This window comes from Ailuropoda melanoleuca, chromosome 15 (genome assembly GCF_002007445.2).
Source record: "Ailuropoda melanoleuca isolate Jingjing chromosome 15, ASM200744v2, whole genome shotgun sequence".
Taxonomy (NCBI): domain Eukaryota; kingdom Metazoa; phylum Chordata; class Mammalia; order Carnivora; family Ursidae; genus Ailuropoda; species Ailuropoda melanoleuca.
In genome coordinates, this window is record NC_048232.1 from 26,028 (window position 1) to 35,222 (window position 9,195).

The window sequence follows — 9,195 nt, forward strand, 5'->3', positions numbered from 1 at the left end:
ATTCTCATCAGGGTCTTTTTACTTTTAAACCTATATCTTCAAACACAAGGAGATGTGTAAAGAGGCTTCCCCGAGACACTGGGTTTAAGGTGCAAGTATGGAGTGATGAGAGTGTGTGTGTTTCTCAAACCCATGGCTGGGTTAACCCCTGCTCCCAGTGCTGTCATGCCGTCGTGCTCATGCACTGAGTACCCTAGAAAGACACATAGCTGAGGTGCGGCCGGGGCATGCGGGCTGCTGTGTACGGGGCCCGTTCTGACCCGCACCACTCAGAAAGTGCACTCAGCCCCTGCTGCCAGCCACCCCCGTGTGTGTGGCAGCCATATGTCTCCCCGAGTGAAACCAGCGTTAGGGGAGGGCGCCCTGTTCTAACTCGCACAGAGGTGTACTGTGTGCCAGCCCCACGTGCTGGCATTTGAGTCTAGGGCCCTTCTTCATAGTTTCTCCACCTTGTACACACGATTCTCTGGACATCAAGTTCTTAAACTGGAAGATGTATGTCATTCATCTTGTTGACTGTTGACTTTATGACTCACTATCAAGAGAAGTCAAGCAGGTATATGCGGCCTTGGGAAGGAAAGGCATAAGATTTTTTGCTTATTCCTTTTTAAACCTTTAATTGGAGTTAAAATAGTCTCTCTCTTTTTTAAAAAAAAAGTTTATTTATTTGAGAGAGAGAGAGAACACAAGCAGGGGCAGAGGCAGAGGGAGGAGACTCCTCACTGAGCAGGGAGCCTGATGGACCCTGAGATCATGACCTGAGCCGAAGGCAGACGCTTCACGGACTGAGTCACCCAGGCACCCTGAAGTTAAACTATTCTTTACTCAGGAAGTTCTGTCATTTGAAAAATGGGTAGTAAAGCTCTTCTCTTCCTTTTATAATCTCTAAAAGTTGGAGCTGTAGCTCCGAGGCGGGGAGAAGCTGATTTCCCTTGGTAAGTCCCCACGGTATATTCCTGAGATACTCTGTGTTAGCATAGAGGGTGGGCTTGTCTTTACTGCCGTTATGGCGGGAAGGAGAAGGTGGTCCTTATACCGCTCTGCGGTAGCTGAGTGGAGAGCCTGTTGGGGTCACATTTCTATTCCACCTTGGCTGCCTTTTCTCCCGATGCTTATTTTTAAAAACTGATACAATTGAAAGATATGCATATCTTAAACATTTTTTTTTAAACCCAGCAATCATGTGACAAATGCCTAATATAATAATATGTAGGATATAATTATATATAATCTGTTGAAGAGGAAGCCTGTATAAGCAAGGACTGGCCTCCATCATACTGAGGCTCCTTCTGCCAGGCTGGAATGATTTCTGGACATCTGGGTTCTGAACCCAACCACCACTAGAGCCCTGTCCAAGTGGTGATTCACTGGGAGAAACTATGACAAAATTAGGCAATAGATAACCATCTTCCTGGTGACATTTTAAGTATGTCCATTTGAGAAAGCAGAAGTAAATATGCAATTATTAAAAATGAGGCCACTCTCAATTTTAAATGGTTTGCTTAAATATTAGTCAACAAAGCAGGAAAAGTATCTGCTCCAACCAATTTTAAAATGACAATCTTGCTGACCCTGGGGAACACGCTTGTAAATTTTTTTAGTTTTCTTCCAGATTTGTATGTCATTAATAGTCACTGATAGGATTCAAGTAATTCTTCTAGAGGTGGTTCTCAGAGCTTTCAAAATTATTTGAGTCAAGACCTAGAGACCCAGGGCACAGAGTGAAACCTTGTGTGTCGGACCATTCAACATTTTGTTAGAGCAAGGCTTTTTCCTTTGATTTTTAAAGCAATCCCGCATGTTCTCCTGATGGCTTCATCTTCTGCTTGTGCTGGAGAAAGATGCATGGAGGGCTGCTTCAGTCCATGTGTGATTCTCACATCTTGAGAAACCTATTTCTTGGGCAGAATTTTACCGTTTGCTGGGCTGAATTTGGCGTTTAGTAGCTCCCTTTGTAGGAAACACATTAATTTCTTATGGTTTAAACTTTTAACTCAGAAGGAGCTCGCTAGAGATTAGGAAGGTCTTATAAAAGAATTCAGTGCAGTCTAGTAGGGCAGGTAGCCTTGAGCTAGGGATCACATGCAGATAAAGCATCAAATATGTGTTTCAATACTGAGACAGTTGTAATACTGTCTGTTTTCATGACTTCCCACTTTCTTCGTGGTTCCTGGTGCAGAGCTGTGACTTGGCCTTACTATTTGACAGATACATTTGATCTGACACTAAGCGATTTGGTTACTAGTGTCGAGTTGACTTAAAAGTGTGCAACAGTGACACGCTATTACGCTTTCTACTCACCTCCCGGATGTGGGCTTGGGTCTCATTTCTTCTTTCCCAATTACTGCTATGTCAAAATCAGTGTGTTTGTAGAGCAGCCTCCCCAGGACCCCTTGCACTGTCACTTCGAGCCCTCTGCCAGCCCTGCTGCTGACTGAGACGCACATGCACACAGGAGCTCAGGTCTTAGCTGCCGAGCCCTGCTTCCGTCCATGGAATCCAGCTCGTCCTGCCAATAAGCAGGACCTCATGCTGCTTTTAAAGTAGGTCTAGGTGAAAATGTAGAATTCTTTATTTCTTGCCTTTTCTCATGTAATTAAGGTTTTAACACTTAAAGAAGCATAATTAATGAAAATACACATTTTATGGTTTCTTTGAAGGGATCCCATGTTCTCCTGGGGTTACGTGGATTTGGTCTTAATTTGCAGAGGGGCAAGATGGACACTTTCCTGTCATTCTGTTTGTCCACATTCAGAACGACCAGTCTAAGATCAGCTGCAGTTTCCATACCCCTAGAAACTTGTTACGTTCACATCTTTTAGATAAGAGAGGATTGCATCTGTCTTTTCCTTCAGAAGTCACAGCATTATACAGCCATGGCAAGAAGTGTTCTCTTGATTTGCTCTTGAAAAAAGATGAAGAGAAGCCGCTGAATTCAAGCAGCTTGACCGCCTCAGCCCACTTCGTAAATACAAGTACTGAACTGAGAAATGTTTAAATGTAGATCTTTGCATTTTTGTGGTTTAGTTGTCATAAATTAATCAGTCATACATTTTAAGTACCTAAGTGCAAAACTTGAAGCTCTTTGGATGGCATTGATTTTTTTTAAGTGAAATATATCTTATTACGTTTATGCTAATCATGTGCAGAACTGCACGTTGCTTCCAGAGATCTGTTCCCTGTCTCGGATGCAAAGATATGTAAAGTCACTTATTTACAAAGTGAAGTATTAAGTGTCTGTGATTATGAATTAAGTAGAAACCAATTGTACTATGGTTCTATGTGTATTCGAACTGTAATGTACTTAGAAATTGTTCTTTATTTGGTAAAGTATTTCCATTCTTTTCAGTAGAGCATTTTGGGTCATGCTATCCTGTTATATTCCATTCAGCTTTGATTGACTGGATTTGTGTGTGTGTGTGTGTGTGTGTGGTTCCTTTTTTCCCCCTCCTTCTTTCTAAATTCTAGTTCACTAAGCAGTGTTATTGTAGTTTTATTTTTAAAAAATTATTTTTAAAATGACTGGAGATATTTAATCATCAAATTCTTAGCTCTCAATGATTAATTTTGCATTGTATCTATGTTAAATACCACATCAAACACATATTTGATAAAGTGAGATTTATCTGCTCATTGCATGTAAGTAGGGAATGACCAGAAAGGTGAGAATCTCTTTTGAGTGTGGGGAGGGTGGATTACAGTTGGGAGGCCTAGTTACAGACGCAGCTCTCCTAGCGAGCCCTCGGTCAGCAGCGCGTCTTGCTGTCTCGCTTACAGAAATGCTGCATCAGCTGTCATCAGGAGTGTGGAGTCCTGAGAAGGAAACGCGCATGGTAGTGTCACAAGCACCACGTCTTATGTGACTTGCCCTCAAGTCGTTTGTGCGCTCTAGCAGATGGTCTCAGTAGCCAGCCAGCACTCACTGAGCACAGTAACTCATTTCATCCTACACAAACCCTGTACACGAGGCACTGTTTAGTTCATTTTACAGATAGAAAATGATACACAGAGAAGCTAAGTATTCTGCCCCAGATCACAGAGCCCACGAAGGCCAGAACCGGGATTTGAGCCAGTGTGGCTCCCGAGTCTTAAGCAAATGCTGTACATGGTGACGGACATAGGTCAGCAGGCTGCTTGTAGATGGTGGACTGTTTTCTCCTAGGTTCTGAAGACCGCCTGCGTGAACCTCACACCATGGTCAAGTACTGAGTTTCCCTTGTTCACGCTCTTCACTCCCAACTTAAAAAAAATGCAGCCTTGAACCACTTTCAGATCAAGAGGACATTACATTCATGGTCTTGGGCAAATTTTAATGGCACAGAATTTGTCAGTCAAATGTTTTGCTAACATCACTATAGGTTTGTGGCACATGAATTCTCTTTGAATTTTCTCTTTGTCCACGTGTAGCTTCTGTGTTAGTGTCAAAGTTTCCTCTTAAACTAGTAATGACTCTTGAGTTTGCATGCTGCTGTTTTTCATTGGTGATTAGCACATTCGTAGATTATCAATTGATATCATCTACAAAATAACATAAGTTGTATAGCAATTAATAGTTTGTGTACAGAATCCCTTTAGCTCTGTGTATTGCCTGATAATGAGCAAAGTTATAGTAGAGAGACCAAGATTATTTTGTTTTTATTTTGAAAGGCCTACAGTATGCAGCCTTTCTCCAGGACAGCAGCCCCAAACAAGGTGAACTAATTTTGCACTATGTTATTTTACTTTTTAATTCTGCCTTTTTTTTTTGTTTTACATTTCCATCTTTTTTTAGGCTATCTTAGTTTATTCTTGCTAGAATTACTCATTAAAATCATACTGTCTTTACGTTGCTTCTAGTCTTGGATTTTATGCTAGTAGGTTTGCATTTTTAAAACTTTCTTAAAGTATTGGAGTGTCATTTCACATAATATGCTGTCGATCAGGCTTTGTCTAGAGTAGTTGCTGACATCTGGTGAAATCCAGGGAAAATGCACACTTAGCTTTTGGCACACATTGAGTGTTTCAGAAGTACTAAATCAGTGGATTGTGTTTACTAAAAGACAAACTGGAGGCAGATCTGCCTGTAACAAACATTCTTATATCATTTATACCCCTAACAACATTTCCTGGATTCAAAATCTAAAACTTTGGACCTTGACTTTTGCATGTTACGTATTCTGAGCAGCTGCTGCGATCCTTAAAAGAACGAACAGCACGTACATGCTGTTACATAAACAGGTATCCACACGTTCCTCTACTTTTACTTGATTTGAGTTATACTTTCATTCCTACAATTTTGTGAAAAACTAGGTCTAGGATTACACACACTGGTGAAGAGAGATCCACTTTCCTCTTTGTGTCATGGTGGGATGGGAAACGGGGGGTAAGAAGAAGTCAGGAGACACTAGGGAAACCTGAGCTGTGTGCGTTGTCTTGGTGATCCGAGTTCCCATGTTGAGAAGAATTACATGTAGGAAGATGAATTAATGTAAAAAAATTCAAATGATGAAAGATGGCGGTTTCTTTTGTTCATAATGAATCAAATATAAGCCATCGAAATCCTTTAAGATGTTTCTGAACAGCTAGGAAGAAAATATTCTGCAAGACTTTGTTTCAAACTGAGAAGGAGTTGTGTTGATTAAAAATAGACCAAAGTATGTTATTCTTACTGAAACCTAATTTATCGACAAATTATGAGACAAAACTTGAAATAGCTGAAGTGCAGCTTCCCACCTGAGCCCTGTAAGATGGCCGCCCCCAAAGACCATTGTCACTGCCAGGCGCCCACACGCACGTGTTGCATCCAGTGTGGTGAGCTACGTTTCTTCTACCATGCGCAAATTAGGGTTTTATGTCAAATCGGTATCTTATGATTTTTTTAAGTAGTCTGACTGAAATCCCTCCATCAAAGTAAGTTTGCAGCAAATCTGCAGCAAATAACCAGAAATGGTCATGCTTTTTTATTACTTTGGTTGATAAAGACCACTTTTTTAATAAAAAGCAAACCAAAAATTTACACTTTTGTAGAATTTGGTAAATGTACTCTAGCCACGACTCTGAATATGGGTAGGAAGACATGAACTTGGGAACGTTCTCTTTTGAAGGAGTGGGTGGTAAGCCCCTTGTGAGGTCAAGCGGTGATAATGTGGACCTTCGGTGCCAGAAGGTCCAGTGTTTTCTGGACAAGTCCACGAGGAACCCGGTGTACTGGGGGGGAGGGGTTACTGACCTGAGAGAAAACAAGAGAGCTGCCCAACCCCAGAAGCAGACTGTAGGCAGTGGTTTATGAAAAGAAAAATGATGGCGGAGCTTAGGCCTGGAATTTCAGGGTCCCCGTTGAAAGTGGCCTGGATTGCACTACGTGGGGGCTCGACCCTTGTTCATTTATTAACTACATCGACAGAGGAAAGATGAGAGTTAATCCATCACTCTTAACACAGGTATTTTTGATAAAAGCTAAGAGTGATATTTATAAGGAATGAATTAATGAATTAGAGCTAAATTAAGACAACTGGTAACATCTCCCTGTTTCTAGTTAAATGGTGTTGGCTGTTCACACACAGAGTGTAACAGAAAATGTACAAGAGCACCCGCCCTTATGCTCGTTCATTTCTGGGGATAGTCCCAATAAGAAAAAAAGCCTGCTTCCTTTTTTGTTTCTTTATGGTAATGTCCTTTGGAGAATGTGATTAAACCTTTAGTTTCACATTTTCAATTTATTTTTCCAAATTCAACAGACCCTGAAAATTTGACAACTGTCAGAACATGGACATTCTGATTAATGTTATTTTCAATAAAGCATCCAATACCATGGATGAGAAGATAAGAATAGTGAGCATCATATTTACTACTATTCTCTCTCTTCCCACAGTGTGCTAAGTACTTACTGTATTTTGTTTAAAATGCAGAACAAAACAGGTTGGTTTATTTGAAATACTGAGCTGTAGATGCTGGTTTGGGGTATTCAGTTTACTGAAGAAATAATTCCATAGATTATATTAAAAAAATGAAAGATAATGTTAGAACTGGGATTGGCTCTGGACTTACTTCATTTGGGCTGGTTTTACTATCAGATCACCTTAAAATATTTTGAGTATTAATACTGTTTAGGAAAGAAATTCAAAACTTAAGGAAGCAAATTTCTAGGTATTTTTTCCCTCTTGTTTTAACACAGTAAAATGTCTAAAATTGTTTTTAATGCCTAACTTCTGATGGACTTTAGTTTCAATTTTGTTCTTAGTCATTGCAGATATTGACACAATGTCATACGAAATTATTTTGTATTTTTTGTAGGACTGGGAAACAGAAAATCATGACTGGTATTGTTTTGAATGCCATTTGCCTGGAGAGGTGTTGATATGTGACCTGTGTTTTCGTGTGTATCATTCCAAGTGTTTGTCTGATGAGTACAGGCTTAGAGACAGCAGTAGTCACTGGCAGTGCCCAGTATGCAGGGTGAGTACCTATGAGCTTTCATGTGCTGGTCAGAGGGTTGGAATTCACTGATAATAGCTGTGCAAGATACCCCAGGTGGGCGTGCCAGGTGAATGGATGACAGACTGGAGGGTGGGGGTTATCTACTGAAATGATGGTGAATGAACACAGCGCTGGTCAGTGCATACCCCCAGAACACCTGACATACTCAGGGTACGGACTGTAGAAAGTTCCAGTCACATAAAAATACACTTTCTTCCCTTACATTACACTTGCCTCTGGATTGTGTGACTCCTGTCATGGCTAGCCTTTGGAAATCAAGGAATAGTCTCCCACACTAGGTTTGGTTCAATCTATCCTCTCCACTCAGGAAACACAGCCAGCAAAAGGCACATTGTTGGAAACATTTTGTATCTAACTTCCCATTTTATATTCATGTAATGTCGCCTTTCTTTTTTGTCATATCATGGGTTAGTTTATTCCTTGCTTGTATTTAATTTGGAGGGTGGAGGGATGGGACAGTTGTATATAAAGCATTCTAATTACTTAAAGCAAAATGAACTAGTCTGGTAGGAAAAATAGGGACTTTCCACAATTATTTTCATTCCTGTTATTTCCCTAGTGAAAAGTACACCTGGCTGTGCTTGTTGGTTGTAGAACGTGTTGTGTGTGCGTACAAGTGATGTGTGAAGCCTGCATAGTACATCCATATGGCGTTGACGGTGATTAGGGGTTATTTTATTGCAACCTCTACTGTTTTGTATTACTAATTGCTATGATCCGTATTGGGAACCATGCAAGTTGCTCATATTACTCATGGGCTCAGTTTCTGAATATACTTTGTAATACTTGAGTTAAATATTCGTTTATAATGTAAAAAAGTATGTTCATAATTTTTCCCTTCTTCAGTACTGGTCCTAAATATCCTGCCAGCATGATGGGCTTCTGGTATTGTCTTAGTAAAGTTGACTTTGTATACACCGTCTCACCAGCACCACTGTACAGGCTCAGTGTGTTAACTCAGTATACTCCATCTCACCAGCACCACTGTACACACTCAGTGTGTGTTTCCTCAGTATACTCCATCTCACCGGCACCACTGTACACACTCAGTGTGTTACCTCAGTATACTCCATCTCACTGGCACCACTGTACACACTCAGTGTGTGTTACCTCAGTATACTCCATCTCACCGGCACCACTGTACACACTCAGTGTGTTACCTCAGTATACTCCATCTCACCGGCACCACTGTACACACTCAGTGTGTGTTACCTCAGTATACTTCACCTCATCGGCACCACTGTACACACTCAGTGTGTTACCTCAGTATACTCCATCTCACTGGCACCACTGTACACACTCAGTGTGTGTTACCTCAGTATACTTCATCTCACCGGCACCACTGTACACACTCAGTGTGTTACCTCAGTATACTCCATCTCACCGGCACCACTGTACACACTCAGTGTGTGTTACCTCAGTATACTTCACCTCATCGGCACCACTGTACACACTCAGTGTGTTACCTCAGTATACTCCATCTCACTGGCACCACTGTACACACTCAGTGTGTGTTACCTCAGTATACTTCATCTCACCGGCACCACTGTACACACTCAGTGTGTTACCTCAGTATACTCCATCTCACCGGCACCACTGTACACACTCAGTGTGTGTTACCTCAGTATACTTCACCTCATCGGCACCACTGTACACACTCAGTGTGTTACCTCAGTATACTCCATCTCACTGGCACCACTGTACACACTCAGTGTGTGT

General features: G+C 41.2%; 1 long non-coding RNA gene across 2 annotated transcripts; it reads left to right on the top strand.

Annotated features, from left to right (window-relative positions):
- The first annotated feature begins 6 nt into the window (after positions 1–6).
- LOC117796270 lies at positions 7–7,434 on the top strand. Of its 2 annotated transcripts, XR_004620641.1 has the most exons (4): positions 7–4,358; positions 4,648–4,692; positions 6,717–6,810; positions 7,273–7,434. It is a non-coding gene; the product is annotated as an uncharacterized LOC117796270 (long non-coding RNA). The 2 variants fall into 2 exon arrangements; XR_004620640.1 differs by having other exon boundaries at positions 7–4,692.
- Positions 7,435–9,195: the final 1,761 nt, after the last annotated feature.